The sequence below is a fragment of the Spermophilus citellus genome (assembly GCF_964194105.1).
Source record: "Spermophilus citellus genome assembly, chromosome: 10".
Classification (NCBI taxonomy): domain Eukaryota; kingdom Metazoa; phylum Chordata; class Mammalia; order Rodentia; family Sciuridae; genus Spermophilus; species Spermophilus citellus.
Genome location: NC_138197.1, coordinates 115,486,637 through 115,504,438, shown reverse-complemented (window position 1 = coordinate 115,504,438; position 17,802 = coordinate 115,486,637). Strand labels below are relative to the sequence as shown.

At 37.6% G+C, this 17,802-nt stretch overlaps 1 protein-coding gene across 20 annotated transcripts in view; it reads left to right on the top strand.

Moving 5' to 3' along the window:
• The window catches only part of ANKS1B (ankyrin repeat and sterile alpha motif domain containing 1B), a gene marked incomplete at its 5' end in the record, with an annotated part of 1,127,620 nt that overhangs the window by 891,527 nt on the left and 218,291 nt on the right, over nt 1–17,802 (top strand). The gene's annotated exons all lie outside the window — the stretch shown is intronic.

The following is a 17,802-nucleotide window of genomic DNA, read 5'->3' as shown; positions in this document are numbered from 1 at the left end:
AACTTCTAGCAATTTCTCATTCTTAACACTCTATTTGTTGGTTTGTGTGCCCTTCCTGCTGCCATCTTCAAAATATTCTCATCTTGGGTTCTACTTTCCCCTCTTCCAGCTGAGATATAATTTAGACAGTTTTCTATTAAATGGTGAATACATGATATGTTTTCTGAGTTATAGTACATGTAAAAAGAGACCTTCTTGCATTATAATACAACACTTATACCAAAAAGGGGTGACACATATGCTAAACAATTGACCACCTTCAACTTTGGGGTAGCTATTCATACCTCAAGGCAGCTAGAACCTTCAACCAATTGTCTCTGTTATAAGCAGTCGCATCTAGTTACTCTATTATGCATTAAAAACAACATTTTTCTATATGTGAGATGGGGAAAAAGGGGGGAAGGCATTATAACTGATTTAGGATAGAATTATTTTCTTCTTACATATATGACAAGATAGTTGTGTAGAAATTTTGAATCATAGTTATTTCCCCCAAAAGATAGTAGATATTACTTCATTTTCTTCTTGAATATATTTTTCTTCTAAATAGAAAATTGAATTCAGGCTTCATTTTTTGCACTTGTTAGTAAACTTTTGTCCCTTCTTTCACAATAGTACCACCCATGGTGCAATTCTTATTTTTTGAATATTGGAACTCTAAAAGTTCTGGTTTTAGACCTTATGAATGTTAACCTTTTAGGTAGTTTAAGGAACATTCTTTCAAAGTGCAGCAGAGCATTGGTCATTTACATATTTTAACTTTCTTCCTGAATTCTCAAAACAAATTGCTTTTGATTAGAAAAAAATGGACATTCATGTAAAGTTTATGCATAGAGACTAGCTCAGTTTGAGAAAATAGGTCATTCAGTGTCACTATTTTAAAAACATATAGTTGTGAATGCCTTGATGTTGTAGCTAAATAGCAAATCTGTTATTCTATTTTATGGTAGTATTTTTATTATACTTAAGTACAGAATAAGTTTGATTAAAAATATCCCTTTATCAGCTACTTTACATCATACTTCAAAACATTTGCTTTGATAAGTTGGATATCTTCCAACTACTCAATAACTATAATGACTTGGGCAGCAAATACCACGGCCCATTAACCCCTTGTATCCTCTATTTGAATTGTTATATAGTTTTAATTGACTTATCTGATATTTCTATGACTCTAAATTATGAAGGTTATTAACTGATTCAAATACCTTTAAAATCAGAAGCATTCTTTCATTTTAAATATATAATTTTGAACATGATTCACAGATATTTTCAAATGATCAAACCCTTTAGAGAAGCCAATACTGAATGGGAAACTCAAAACCATCCGGAAACACAATAGAAAGTTAAATTAGAACATATCACCTCAATGCCAAGATGCTAAGCTGGTTTGTAAAGAGCACTTGTAACAAAACAGTACAATAGCACAGTTGACAGATGACACATAATGTTTGTTTCACTCTGATTACACTTAGGCAAGTTTTGTCAACACTTTATTTCACAATAACACAGCCCAATGTTACTATATATGAAAATACTTTTAGATTAATCATCACTAAGTGGGTTTCATGAGTATAAGTGACAAAGAATATTCATCAAGCTCATTCAATCGACCCAATAATTTCAAAAGCAGTTCACTGCTACAATTTGTATGGATCTATTCTGTTTTCACTATAATTTGATCTTCATGCAAAATATTCTATTAAAAATACTTAAGATTGTAGGAAACAAGCACCAAAATGGTATGGTTCATTCTCTTGGTCAGACCATAAATGATTGCTTTCATCATAATGGAAGTCAGAAGCTGGTCAGCATGTTCCAAAGGCCCTTCAATTTTGAATTATCTCCCCTCTACCACTTCACAAAAACTCACAGGCTGCAATGCTCTGACTTGCACAAGCAAATGTTGTCTTTTACAAAGAAAAGTGCCAGATTTATTGTAATATTTACATATTTATTATCCATTTGACATACATAAAACTGTGCTGCCACTTTTACTAAGGTATCTTTTTTAACATTACTGACAAATTTTTAGTCTTGTACCCCAACATTATTTTTCTCATAAACTCTGTGTTTTATTGCTTGATTATGCAATAAACATGGAAACATATATGTTACATCATAGCAGAAATTCACATATAAAGGTGTACAAAAGTGCTTTGTAATTTCTAATGTGATAATTTGCTATTGATAGTACAATAAATATTATCTATTATTCCAAGAGGAAGAAAAATACTACTTTCTTCATAGCCTGAGTTTCAGAATATCCACACTTATAGGAAGTAAGTTTTGAAATTCTGGAATCAATTGTTATCTCTCTAATCTTAGCTCTTCTTCAACCAGCAAGTGTTTGAGTGATAGACCTCCAAAATAGCTACACTAAGATTATTTCAGTCACACTTGGTTGTTCATGTGAAAACTTCAAATCTCCCAACTCAAACAAACATTATTCTTTCATTTATGCAACTCCCTTTTAGTAATTCAGGATCTGATGATTTAGGTAGGTGTTTTAGGATTTTTATTGCTATACAACAAAGTGCCACAAATTTAGCAGCTTAAACAACATGAATTTATTTCTCAGTTTCTTCTGTCTGAACACAACTTAGCAGGGTCCTGTGCTCAGAGCCCTACAGCCTGCAGCTCCGGTACATCATATGAGGCCCAGGGTCTTCTTCCAAACTCATGTGGTTGTTGGTAGAAGTCAGTCCCTATGACTGTAGATCTGAGGCCCTTGGCTCCTAGAGACCGCCCCTTCGATACAGTTCAGAACTCCTATGAGTCTAACAGAATAATCTCTCTAGCAAATGGTGTTCATTTACTGGCTCCTGATTGAGTTAAACCCACCCAGGATAATCACCCCTTTGATTAACTCAAAGTCAATTTTGTAAGGACCTTAATTACATCTGCAAGGTCTCTTATATTTGTCATGTAACCAAATCAAAAAAGTGAAGATCCCTTCATATTCACGGACCCTGCCCACACTTAAGGAGAGAGTATTATACAAGATGCATAATTATTTCCAAAGAGAATTATACAAGAAGCATCATGTACTACTATATCACTTTTTAGCTGTGTAACTGTGGACCAGGTTCTCACCTTCCCTGAGGCTCAGTTTTCTCACCTGAAGAGTTGATAAAACCTGTTTCCTGAGTGTGTGAGGCTTTAATGAGTTATTTCATATGCAGTATCCGGGAGCATAGTTATTTAGTACATAATGGCTCTCCAGGGTAGGTGTGTGTAAGTGTGGGAGTAGGTGTAGGTGTAGGAAGTAGGTGTCCTGACCTTTGACGTCCCATTGTGAAATAGAAAACATACTGATAACTGCTAACATCTGCTCTATGCCACTTTCTCTTCTAAATACTTTATGTGTGTTGACTCATTTACTCCTCCTAACAATCTTCACAGTCAGGGAACAATATTACTCCTGTTTCTTATGCGGAGAAATTGGGACACAGAGGGACTAAATTATTTGCTCAAGATTCCCAAGGTAGGAAGGGGCAGGGCCAACTTGTTAACCTTCCTAACCCTACAGCCCAACTGTAGATTCCATGTTCTTAACTATTAGACTTCTCTGCCTCTCACAAGGATGACAGAGAACATCAAATGGTGGGCCAGGGCCCCAGACCTGTTTTCAATAGGCAAGGGTTGCTTCGGGCTCTTCCTGCCTCTCATTAGTTCCCTGCTATGCTACCACCCCCTTCCCTTGCTATCTCCCTTGACGTTACCTCCAACACTTTCCTTATCCTACACACACTCCCAATGAGCTTTGCTCTGATTGAAATGATGCATTGTTATTGCTCTTGAGACAGTGGCTTATAAAGATTTCTGGTTTAATTTGCCCCATGTTTCTTTTGCATAGATGACTCAACTTTGAAACAGAAAAAAAAAATGATATAATCCTTTAAGAATCAGGGGGCTAATTACCTACTGGTGAAAGAACATGGGGGAGGAAATTTTGATGGAAGATTTTCAACATCATTCAATTCTCTTCACTTATTTCAAGTTCCACCCAGTTTCCATGACTCTCTAAACTCCAGATGCATCCTGTCCCATACAGAGACAGAGTTCTGCAGGATGGGGAGCCAGGGAAAGGAATACTTAACCCCTGGCCACAGGAGGCAGTGGACTAGAGAGATACACAAAGTAGGACATGTTTCTCTTCTCTACAAAATGTGGCTCCAGGGGTGAGGGAAAGTCACAGGAAGATGCTGAGTCTTCAAGGAACCAAGTTGAAGAAGGATGTTTGGGGGAGCAGAGAACAAAGAGTTCAGCATCCCCTCCCTATACTGGCACTCTTCTTTGAACTACAAACTGTCCACTATTTGAAATTGATTCTACCAGGAGCTGTGTGCTCAAAACTTAAAATCCCAAATAAAAGGAGAATATTTAGATTCACTTTAATTTTTTTTAGTTCTGAGTAATCTAGATGCCTATGCAATAAAGAGATAAGGATTGTGTATCCCTTAGCCAAAATGCTTTGAACCAGAAGTGTTTTGGATTTCAGATTTTTTTTAATTTTGGAATATTTTCATATATATAATGAGATATCTTGGGGATAAGACCCAAATCTAGACATGAAATTCATTTAAGTTTCATGTAAGCCTTAAAAATAAGCCTAAAGATAATTTTATATAATATTTTTTATGTGCCTGTGTTTTGATCGCAACCTGTCACAGTGGAATTTTCCACTTGTGGCAACATGGCAATACTCAACAAGTTTCAGGAGCATTTCAGATTTCAGATTTTCACATTTGAGATGATCAACAAGTATCTGTAATCTGAGGCAACTGATTCTTGTACCAAACAGATTCTTTTCTTTGCTTTTGGAAGTAAATTCCAGAATTTCTCCATAAGGAATGACCATTAGTATCCATCTTGACCACACCCTTCACCTTTTCCCAATGCCTTGTTCTTGCTGAAGGTGAACTATGACTGAACTAACCCTATTCCCCCATCCATGAAGGCTCCAGTGTGCTGTGCACTACTTGGGATCCAGATAGGATTCTCATTTTTCATCACCACCTTCCTTGACACTGACTCTCACTTCAGTCATTGGCACCCTGAGCTTAAGGGTGCTAGTGGGTTTCTGCTAGGGGAGTCATTTCCTTTTCTGGCATTGAGTACACAGCAGGCTTGCACTCCACTTATTGTATCTTCTTCTGCACGCAATTGTGCAGAAATTTTTTGATGTGTCTAGCATATGAACAGCACTGTTTCCTAGTTTATATAATTTTTTATTTTATATTTTTAGAGCATTTCAATATCACTCATAAAAGGGAGGATGTGAGTTCAGCATTCCTACTTGAATTATACTCTTGGATCAGTAATCAAGCATTCAGAACCAGAGAGCTCAGAGCTCTTCAGAAGAGCAGGTTGAGCTCAGAATGCAAGAAAGTCCTGAGTAGCTAATTACTGTGTCAGCCAGATTGTAGGCAGCTTCCCCAGTCATGGAAAAGTACAGTCCACAACTGGAGCATGTTGCAACACCACCAAAATTCTTAGGAAACTAAAATTATTACCTATCATAAATGTCTCCATTCTTCTGCTCTGTTAAAATTTTCTCATTGGAATTAAGACAGTAGTGATTTGCAAGGCCTTTTCTTATCCCTCATATTTTGGTTTACATGGGTTGTCTTGAAGGAAGAAAGGAAATAAGGAGGGAAGGAAAAAAGAGAGAAACATCTTGATACTTTCTTATCCTCAAGGCTTTGATCAAAGTTTACCATATTAGGATGTAAAAGAGACTTCCCTCTGTCTGAGAGCAGGTACCTAGGGTCCAAACCTGGGGAAAGTGGTACTTTGATACCTTATGTAACAAAAGGAGCATCCACCAGATAACTTTCTCAGAGCTAACTAAGAAGTAGTAAAACTCCTCCTATTATATTAACATTCCTCCTCTAGCTGCCTCAACCCATGTGCCAGGAGAGTGTCTTATCAGGCAAGGAAATGCAAGCTGTGCAGGAACAGCTGGTAGGGTGGTTGAAGCAGCTGAGGAGGACGAACCCTTTGAGACTGGGCCACAGAAAAAGCAAAAAGATGTCAACCCACCTCATCCCTTCTCCTGACCTTCAAAACAATAGAAACTGGGTACTCCTGAAGGAGGTACCCGAAAACTGGAGAGTCCCCACTGCATACTCCAAGGTGAAAGAGTCACCCCTAAGCACATCCACATCAGGTCCTTGAGTCACTAGTGAAGCTATCAGTGGAGCAGATGAATATCTTGAACTGGGTGTGAAGTTGCCTGTGATACAAGTTTGCAGTGGACAGAACATTTGATGACTTTAAGTGACTGGAGTTCCTACCCAAGATGTCCCTGAGAGAGAATTGTCTAGAAGAGTTAGAAGATTCAACATGGATTTAGGAGCAATGATTAGAGATAAAAACATGTTTCTGGTTGCCCCTCACCATGGTCAAATTCCTCAGTAACCGGGTTATAGACGAGCAAAACAAACCAAAACACAATCTGCTGCTCTCTTCATGAGAAGTCTAGCAGGCCTCATGTTTATTCGAATCCTCATATCTGTTCCCATAGAGACATAACTTCTGCCTACATATTTTCCAACTCACCAAGTCTATCATTTCACAAGTTCTGTGGTACCAGATTAAACAATATGATTCTTTCATAACTAGTTCCTGATCATCTTCCTTTAAAAATAGCTAGTGGGTAGGCAGAGAGCTCCAGCTCCCACGTCACCTCCCTACAGTGACTATGGATTTTAAAATAGGGCTTATTTGGAGAAAAAACAAAAACAGTGGAGCAAAATCAAGAGAAAACTCCTGATTTTTAAAGCTTCTATATGACATATTTTGGATTTTAATCATAAGACCTGTCAGTTTGTATAGTTTTCAGCAGTGGTTGAGAAGCAGCACAGCTCAATAGTTAAGAATTTGTGTGACCTGGGGAGTTGTCTTTCTTGACAGAGAAACAGTTAATAGTGAGTGATTTTAACCCGGTGTTTCAGTCTCCTCAAATGGATAATGGTGGGGGGGGGGGGTAGCACATTATGAATTAGTGTCATTATCATCATCTTCCTCAGTCCACAGGCAGATTTGAGATCCTTAACCTTCACTCATTTCTGAGATTTCAGAAGCAGTCTGGGCTTGAGTCCACTCAGGGCAGATTTGCAACAAGGGGTAAGGACTCTGTTTCTGATGTTGAGTCCCTGGTCTATTGAGTAGGGCTATTGTCCTTTATCTTGCTTTGCCCTTGGAGAAGTCCTAGTCCACACACACACAGACCCCAGAGAGGTGTTCAGGAATAAAGAAGAAGAGGTAAGAAACACCTGGTGCATATGCGTCTAGTTTGAAATCAAATCTGAATTAATTCACCATGCCAGTGTCCCGGCTAGACGTGAATCCCTCCAAGCAGGGACTGTATTCCCATTGCTAGTGCAGGACCCTTGGACATATTGTGGATGAATGAACAAGTTGATTTCTCCAAAGCTTTGGTGCTGGGGTAGAGAAAGTTGCAGTAAACAAGTCTTCAGCTGGTATATCAGGACAAGAAGGTGAGGCTTTGGTCAAAACTCTGTGCTTTCGTAGGTTTGTGTTCTCTCTTCCCTGGCAACCCCATGTAGTCTGTATGAAAGTATTTCTAAGCTGAAATGTGAGCCAAGCTGTGGGGTCTGACCTAGAAAACTAAACTACATGAGCCTCTCACTTAGAAGATCCTAGTTTATAAGCCTCTACCAGGGGCTTTGTTGGGAGGGGGCAGAAGCTGTGCTAACTTCTCTCTACCTCTTCAGTGCTAAGAAGACTTTCAACATCATGTTTTATCCCAGCTGTATCCCAAGAGCTACTATGACAAACCCTCTAGCTGTATTGAGTGGGCTCAGAGTGCCATCAGCAAATTGAGTTATCAGAATATGTTTTTGACTCACATATGCTTTGAATGGTGTGTGTGTGTGTCCCTCATCTATATTAAAGTCTTATTTTATGAGTCTTATCCCTTGAACCACAGAAGCAAATACATATTCCTACACAGAAACTCAAGGCTATTCACTGTTTGACTGGGATCTTCCCTTCTGTTTGCTTGCTCAATTTAAAAGTACTTGCAAGATTCAAGCCAAAGTAGTCCTGAGGGAGGAAGAGAACTGGAAACAGGATAGGGAGAAAAATAGCTAGATGTGGGGCATTCATGTCAAGTGATGCAAATAATGTTCAGAAACAAGGCCATCAGAGCCGATCCTTCCTGTGGAGACATCCACTTTTTAATACCATAACTAAGCCTCTTACATGTTTCAAATGCCCATTGTTGCCTGCCCATGTTTTAAGCAAGGATTAGAAATGCACTGAACCTCATCAGAGTGGGTTTGGGTGAGAGCAGATGCAAAGGAGCTGTTTGTGCAGGCAATTCTGATCATAGCCCTACTGTCACCCTGGGCCACAGGGATGAAACCGATGCTTGTATGATGCTCTGCAGTCCCAGCACTTGGCTGCAGAATGGAGCAGATTATGACCATGCTCCAGCATTTGTTCCTTGTTTAATGAACATTTGGCTCCTGGTGGGCAACTTAGGAAATATGTGCCTATTAGGAGGTGTCTGCCTTCTTCTATAGGGTCTCCTTTTCATTATCTCGTTTTTCATGGCAAGAGATTTCTTATGAAAACAGAATATTTTACCCTGTGGGAAAGCTGTTCCTCCTGCCTTTGCTTCTGCCCCCACCGGATGTTCTTATCTGCTCCTTGCAAGGGCACAGGCAATTATAGAGCAATACGTCTTCCTCCACACAATTACAGGCAAATATTATAAAAGGCATGCAGATGGCATTGGAGAAAAACCTTCTGCTGCTCCCATCTCTTTAGTTTAAGGAAGAGATAGCAATTTCTTTTTTAGTAAGCAGTTCATTCATGTATCAGTGAGCTGAGCCAACAGATGTTTATTCCGTGTCTCTTTGATGTTGGTGTGTATGGCCACAGGTTTAATACTTAGCACCAACACCCCACTCTCTTCCATGGGAGATCTTTCATGGGCCATGGCCTCCCCAGCCCTCCTGGTTCCTCATGAGCCCCACCTCTTGCCCCCTGCCTCACGATAATCTCTTCTTCTTCTTTTCTTATTTTTTTTCTAAAGCAGAAAAACCAAGTTATTGCTGTCTTTATGCTGATCTACTGTCCTCATTCATTCCTTTGCCCAAGATTTATTGAGAACCTATCACCAAAATAGAAATAAGAACAATTTATCCTTATTCACTGTTTCATATAGATAAAAAGATATTACATGTATGTATATATGAGATATACATCTACACACACACACACACACACACACATCACTTAATCTTTGCAACAATGCTGTAAGGAAAATATTGCTATGATCCCCGTTTTCCAATGAAGACATTGAAACAGAGTAAAGAAACTTTGCTGGAGTCACATTATTGCTGTAATAGGAATACTTTTGCATCAAACTAACAGCAAGTCCAACTTACAATGGTTGAAGCAAATAATTTATTTCTCTCATATAACAATAATTACCCTAAACTGGGAGGTAATTAGTTCCCAACATTAGTTCTGTGGCTCCACAACGTCAGGGCTGGCATCTCTAAGGACTAACTTTTCTCTTTCCTAATGAGCTCACAGTGACTGCCCTGAATCCAAGCATTTTGTCCACACTAAGGAGAGGAAAAGGATGGTGTCATCTGGATCTGCTTTTGTCCCTTTCAGCAGAGCGTCAAAGCCTTCCCAAAGCCCCGGACCACCTTTCTACTTACCTCTCACTGGCCAAGTCTTTGTCATATGGTCACCCCTAGCAGCAAGAGACTAACCAATTAAATTTTAGGGTTTTTTTTTTCTTTCTAAAGTCTCTTTAATGGATGGTATCCAAGCAAAAGTGATCTTAAAATGTTTGGTAGATCAGCCAGCTGACAATATATGTGTCCTGGTAGTAAACAGTTGCAGCCAGAAGGGAACCCCGGAGAACACAGCTCTAACCAGCAGGCTCCACTGCACACATCGGTGCTGGCTATTCCATGGTGAGTAAAAGAGACATGGTCCTGCCTTCAGAGAGATGTGAAGCAAATGAGTACACAAGGAAATAGATGATTTTGAATTCCTATAAGCATTAGGAGATAGAATAACAGGCTTTTAAAATACCAGAAATAGCTAAGGCTATCATTCTTATCTCCATAGGCTACAAGAACACCAACAGCCAATGTTCATGAACTGGAAGATGTAATATTATTAAAATGTTCACAATATCCCAAACAGCCCACAAATTGAATGTCAACCCTATTAAGATGGCATTTTTTTCACAGAAGTAGACAGTATAATGCTAAAATTGGAAATATAAAAGACTGAACAGCCAAAACAATTTCAAGAAGGAAAAAAAACTAAAAGCATCATACTTTCTGATTTCAAAATCTATTTCAGAGCAATAGTGATTAAAACAGTATGGTGCTAACATAAAGACAGTCTATAGACTAGAAGACCCAGAAGTAAATCCATGCATATGTGACCAACCTATCCTTGACAAGAGTTCCAAGGATACACACTGAACAAATAGTCTCTTCAGAAAATGGTGTTTGGAAAACCAGCTCTCCAGTTCAACTCCAAAAGCCAAGCTATGGAACTGAGCAGGTGCCCTTTGACAAATGAATGGATATAAAAAAAAGAGTGGTACATATACACAAAGGAATATTACTCAGCCATATAAAATTGGATTTATTACTTTTGCTGGTAAATGGATGGATCTGGAGACTGTCATGCTAAGTGAAATAAGCCAATCCCCCCCAAAAGGTCAAATGTTCTAATTTGTGGATGCTAACACACAATAATCAGGGGCAAGCAGGGGGAATAGAGGTTCATTGTATTAGCAAAGGGGTTGAGAGGAAGGGAGGGAGATTGGAATAGGAAAGATAGTAGAATAAATCAGACATAACTTTCCTGTGATCATATATGAATCTACTACCAATGAAACTCCACATCTATACAACCACAAGATGGGGATCCTAAATAGAATAAGTCATACTCCACATATGTATGTGTCAAAATACACTCTACTGTCAGGTGTATATAAAAAGAAAAAAAATTAAAAAGAAAACCAGTTCTCTATATGTCAAAGAGAGAATTTCGAACCACATCCTATGCTACACACAAAAATCAACTCAAGGTGGATTAAAGACCTAAATGTAAGGCCTGAGACTATAAAAATATAGAAAATATAATGGAAAAGCCTCAAGACATTGGTCTTGGAATGATTTCACAGATATGACACCAGAAGCACAGCAACAAAAGCAAACTACAAGTGGGATTACATCAAACTGAAAGCTTCTGCCCAGCAAAGGAAACAAGGCAGAAAAAGGAAAAGGCAGCTCACTGAATAGGAAGAAATATTTGCAAACCAAATATTGAACAAGAGTTGATCTTTAAAGTAAGTAAGAAACTCTGACAACTCAAGAGTAAAATAATAATAACCCAATTTTAAAATGGTCTAAAGACTCCAAGAGACATTTCTCCAAAGAAAACATAGAAATGCCCAGCAAGTATATGAAAAGATGCTCAACTTCTTCTCAAAACCCCAATGAGATACTGCTTCACTCCTATTAGAACAGCCTTTATCAAAAAAATGAATGATCTCACCACACACACACACACACACACACACACACATGCACACACACGGAAAAAGTAATAATAATAATAATAATAAGTGAACTGATGATTATGTTTATTAGCTTGATTTCATCATTTCACAATTAAACAATATGAAAACATCACATTGTACTGTAAATATATATAATTGTTATCAATTATATCTCCAGAAAAAATAGTTGGGAAATACAAATGTTGGCAGGAATGTGAATAAATTGAACATTTGTAACACTGTTGATAGGAATGTACAATGGTCCAGTACCTATGGAAAGCAGTGTAAAGATTCCTAAAAAGAAAAAAAAAAAGATTCCTCAAAAGACTAAAAATAGAACTACTAGATGAAAAAGCAGTCCTACTTTAAGTGTCTATCAGCAAATGAATGGGTAAAGAAAATGTGTATATATACAATGGAAATAGTATTCCGCCTTTAAAAAGAATGAAATCCTGCTATTTGCAGTGACATGGATGAACCCAGGGACACTATGTTCAGTGAAATAAGGCAAATGCAAAAAGACAGATCCTGTATGATCTCACTTATATATAGAATCTTTTTTAAATTTTTATTGTTGGTTGTTCAAAACATTACATAGTTCTTGACATATCATATTTCATACATTTGATTCAAGTGGGTTATGAACTCCCATTTTTACCCTGTACAGAATCACATTGCAGAATGACATTGGTTACACATCCACTGTTTTATATAGAATCTTAAAGAGTCAAATTCAGACATAAAAAAGAGTAGAATAGTGGTTACCTGGGGTCAGGGAGAGTGAGGGGAAATAATGTTAGTCAAAGGAAACAAGATTTTAGTTACAAGATTAAGTTCTAGGGATCTAATGTATACTAGAGTAATTATAGTTAATTATACTGAATCGTATAACAGGTTTTGCTGAGAGTAGATCTTTTTTTTTAAATTTTTGTAGTTGTAGATGGACAGAATAATAGAGTTAATAATAGGGTCAACCCTTAATAGGGTTGACATTTGTCCCTGAAGGACTAATACTGTATAATTTTTGCCTTTATCAGGTATCTAAAATAGTCAAACTCATAGGCTTGGAGAGTAGAACGGTGGTTGTCAGGGACTGGAATGTGGTGATGGGAAACTGCTAACCAAAGAGCGTAAAGTTCCATGTGCCCATCATTAACAATACCACATTATAGAGTTAAAAAGGTTTTAAGAGGGTAGATATCATGCTAAGTATTTTTACCACAATAAAATAAGTATTTTTACAAAGAAGCCTTTTACACTGACTTTTCTAAAGTTCTTACTCCACCCTTCTTTGTATAGTCCATTATGCTGATCATTATTATTATTATTCATGTGTATCACCTTTTTCTGCCTTTTCCATTTTTCTCATCTTACTCTTTTCTCTGTTCCTCTTCTTTCTTTCCTCTTCTTTTACCCACACATTTCTTAGCATTTTACTGAGTTTTATTCTTGTGAATGGACATTGTTCCTATGTTGGCTTCTACAGAGTTAGGAAGAGAGTATTACTCTCCTAAAAATCACAGTGTGCAACTTCAGGCCCCAAAGAGAGCCCAGCTATTCTCCTTCATGCTGTGGGAGAAGAGAATTAAGTGAGAATTGTTGGTAAACTAAGAAGAGCAGCAGTTCTAGCCACTGCATGCTTCTGATGTCAGCCAGACATGCTGTGCAACCTTGGGAGAGCCCAACCCATCCACATGCCCTTCACATGTAGTGCTGGCTAAAAATCACCAGCTCGTAGCCCGAAGCCCACCATCTGCTGAGCAGTTACAGGTTAGAATAGCAGTGATTCTTTCACTTCCCTTAGATCCTGACCTTTTTTCTATCTATGCATAATAAACCATGGATATAAGGGATTAACCTCTGACCTAGCATTAATACTTACTAAAATTTGATATTTCATAACCTTTTACATTTCACCAAAGTATCATTTTCCAGAATATTTGTTATTTCTCTGACCCAGATTCCAATATAATATATGTAACATCTGTCATCACCACCAAGATTCAGAGGCCCAGCTGGCTCAGTGACAGGATACTGAATGGTCTGGACACACTGTAACCACATGAGCTATTTTGTTCCCCAAATGAAATTGATTATAAACTCCAGTTTGTGTGCCCGTGGATTTATACAAAGGTCAACCTGCTAGTGTAACCCTTGGCTGCTCCCTGCAGAGTTCTCTGCTCTTGTTCACAGAAAGGATGACTCTGCAGTGAATGCAGATGAATTGCTGCAGTTTACCTTGCTCACTGACTGTCATGGAAAATTTAAAGCTCCAGATGCCTATCAGGTATATTTCTCATCAGCCAAATGTTGAACTCTGGCTGAGCTTCCCAATGCAGCAGTGTGCTAGTTGGCGAGGGATTGGTGGGCAGGGACTTCCCTTCACAGACTGAAGGACAGCTTTATCTGTTCAAGATTAACAATTACTACTTCTGTTATAACCCACAAGGAGATCATAACCACGGATTTCACTGGTTTTTCTCTGCAATGACAATTTAGCAGTGGTAAAGCACAAGGATTATGCAGTAAATGAAAACTCCACTAGGTGGTTCTGGTGTTCTTCTAACCAGACATCTGAGGCGCCACAGAACTTGCTCCATCCTTTGATGTTCCAAAGGTACAGCAAACATGAAAGCAAAAATGTTTTTGTTGCTATTATTTAATATTCATTCTAGATATGTGAATAGATTAGTATTTGTAGTAATTGATCAGAGACTAAGCTTTTCCAGAGTGTTGAGGTTTTTTTCTGCCTCTTTTTTACATAGACACATGAAGGCTGCATTTTAATTTTTTAGCTTTATTTTTATGGTTAATAAAACATTAATTTATGTACTTGTGACACTAATTTATGACACAAACACACCATTTCCCCACCACTCATTTGACAAAATCATTTATATAAGGACACCAGTTTCAAAATGAAGGAATGTATTATCTTCTGTGAAGCCTTCCTTTGAGAATTGTACTCAAAGCAGTACAATTCTCATTCTTAACATTGCCATTAATGTTTCCAGAAACCTTTTAAAAATGACCCAGGTTTATGAGTTCCTCTTAGAATCCTTATAAGAAAATCTTCTCATATGGTTTAGAATATAATGATAAATAAAGCTAACTTAAAATCTGCTTAGGTCACCCTATTTCCAAACATCATCTCGAGTTCATCAGCCCTTGTCCATTTTCCCTTTAATGCCTACAGTCCAGGGTCTTTCTCGTTTGCAGTAGGATTATCATGAAGTATCAGATGTCTTCAGCCAAAGCACCTGGGTAAATTCCCACAGTGCCAGACACAGTGCTGAGTTCTCAGGACAGATGACAGCTATTCCCGTGCCACCACATTGGAAAAGAGGCACAAGGACAGTTTCCACACAGAATTTCCACAAAGAATTCCAAACCAGAAGACAGGCCAAGGCAGTGTTTATGAACATTATCAGAGGTAATTAAAATGACAGATATTTTTCATTTCAAGAGAGAAGAATCATGGCCAAATTAAAAATGAATGCAAACTCCAAAGAACCTTGAAATGGACCATTTTAACATCATAAATTGGGAACATTTCTAAAATAATAACATGAAAACATTTAGATATCAAAAGATTGAACATGAACATGACTCTCTGAGATGGCAATAATAATCAGCACAAAGCATTTTCTAGGTGTGTGTTAGTTACTTACCCTATTGCTTAAATGTTTAAAAATTGACCACTAGGAAGATTATGATTTTAATGTTTTTATTTTTAATAATAGGTTATAAATAATTTCTGTTTAAATTAGTTAAAACAACTCAGAAATATGTAGAATACAAAGTGAAAGTGTCTCCTTGCCATTTTCCCACTGTCTTCTACCTGCCCAATCCCAGTCCCCAGAGAGAGAGATAACCTTTTAAAAATAGATTGTCATATATCCTTCCAGTAATTCTAACTTCCTGTTAGCACATGTGGTACTGTTTTAGTGTATTGATGAGTATATTTTGGGGTAAAATCTGAGTAAATTCTACATTTCTTTATTTTAAATATTTTTTAGTTGTTGATAGATCTTTATTTTTATTTATTTATACGTGGTGCTGAGAATTGAACCCAGTGCCTCACACATACCAGACAAGTGTGCTACCACTGAGCCACAGCCTCAGCCCCACATTGTACATTTCTTTTAATAAAATATAAGCATATACCATCCCTATTGTTCTAGTTCTTGCATTTACATATTTATTTTTAATCTGCTCAATCAATAAATCTACTACCCTATAAAAGTATGACCAAAGTAGCCCGTTAAGTGGTGTGAAAGACAAATACTGCCAAACAGTAATCCAAATTACCTCAAGGGTTTTTATTTTTGTTTTTGGTACCAGGGATTGAACTCAGGGACACTAAAAATTGAGCCACATCCCCAGCCCTATTTTGTATTTTTACAAATTAATAGACAGGGTCTCACTAAGTTGCTTAGTGCCTGGCTTTTGCTGAGGCTGGTTTTGAACTCATGATCCTCCTGCCGCAGCCTCCCAAGCCACTGGGATTACAGGCATGTGCCATGGCACCTACCTAGGTCTTGACTTCAGTTGCCAAATACTATGAAGAGTGTTCATCATTTATGTATTATTTCTTAACATCCTCTTTCTGAACTAGTTTGGCTTGCAGAACCCATCTTTTAAGAACTAAGGGTAAGGGGAATAGAGTAGAGAGTCTCTTTTTAGTGAATCTAATGAAAAGGGCTAGGAACACTAAGACCTAGTACTTTTTGTCCCCTTAATAATTGATAAGATTGAAAAAAAATTAAAAAATAAAAAAAATTAAAAAAAAATAATTGATAAGATTGAAGTTTTAAATTCTGTACATTAGAAGGAAGTTCTTAAATCTTACCATGGTCGGAGACCCTGAAAGCTCTTGTGGAGGCACTGGCTCCCATCCAGAGTACCTGATGATGATGATGGTAACTAGTGAACATCTCTTGCCTTCCAACTTCAACTTGAAAATAGTCTGACTCTCAGTTATGGCTGCTACGTCTTGTAAAGTGTAACTAGAGCTTAATTTATTCTAGGGCTAATTTTTCCCCACCACTGAATCAAAACTCTTTTCAATTTCTACTCAATGCTTCATGAGTTATGATTTTGAGAACTGGAACTATTCCCAGCCCCCAGTGAGCTCCAGAAGTTCCTCCTCTAGTCCTTCCATGGTTCATCCCCCAGCCAAGGGCAGTTTACTCACATGTATATACTGATGAGCTTTCATTGATGATTCAAGGGAACCCTTTGCTCCCTCCCCCACACTCCTATGTTCTTTCCTGTAAACTCTAATTGCACTGGTCTCCCTGGGCTTCCAGTTATGCCTTCTGAACTCCAGGAAATGCCCTGGATACCAGGTTTAAAAATCTATGTGTGTGTTCATAGTTATATATACCTACATGCTTGGGCATACATAAACACACACACACAAGCACTTGGAAAACAGGAACATTATGTGATAGTTAATAAATTAGCTTTATATAAAATTAGTTCATCATTGGAAACCAGTATTATTTTTAATGTAACTATAACTTATTTACTTGGCCATTTCAAATCACATTCTTTTAAATAGGGCTGAAATGAATATGCTAGACTTCAATTAGGAAGATTAAATATCATTTTATATATAGTTAGTAATGTATTTATTTCACAGGGCAAATTAATGAAGTAAAATTAACGTTCATTAGATTTTTAAACAGAGTTGAAAGTATTCTATAATTCACAGCTTTATCCTGCATAATAGTCATATTTTGCCTTCAGCACTCAGCCCAAGAGTTGTCTCTTTAAGTATCAAAATATATCATAAATGAAGACTAAAATCTTTCCTGCAGCTCACTCTTTCCTTGGAGTATTTTTGAAAGCCACTGTGCTCATCTGTCCATAAAGAAACAGAGGTCATTTGATTAAATTCCAAGCATCAAGAAAAGCTTGCAGTGGCTGATAAATACATGGAAAGGAGAGTGTAAAGGACCTGCCATCAGCATGACCTTTGAAGTAGAGAACCAGCCTCTCCTATCACTCATCAATTCTCTCAAGGGTAATGACAGCAAATCAATAGACCTCAGGAACCAAATATGTAACTGGGTTCATTGATATTCAGAGGATCCATGGCTTGAAGATATGAAGAAAAAAAAAAAGAAACCACCACCTAAAAACATCCTCTTATGCACAAAATAACAGGCTAAAGACCTCACACAGGTCAGAGACACTCCCTCATAGCTTTGAAT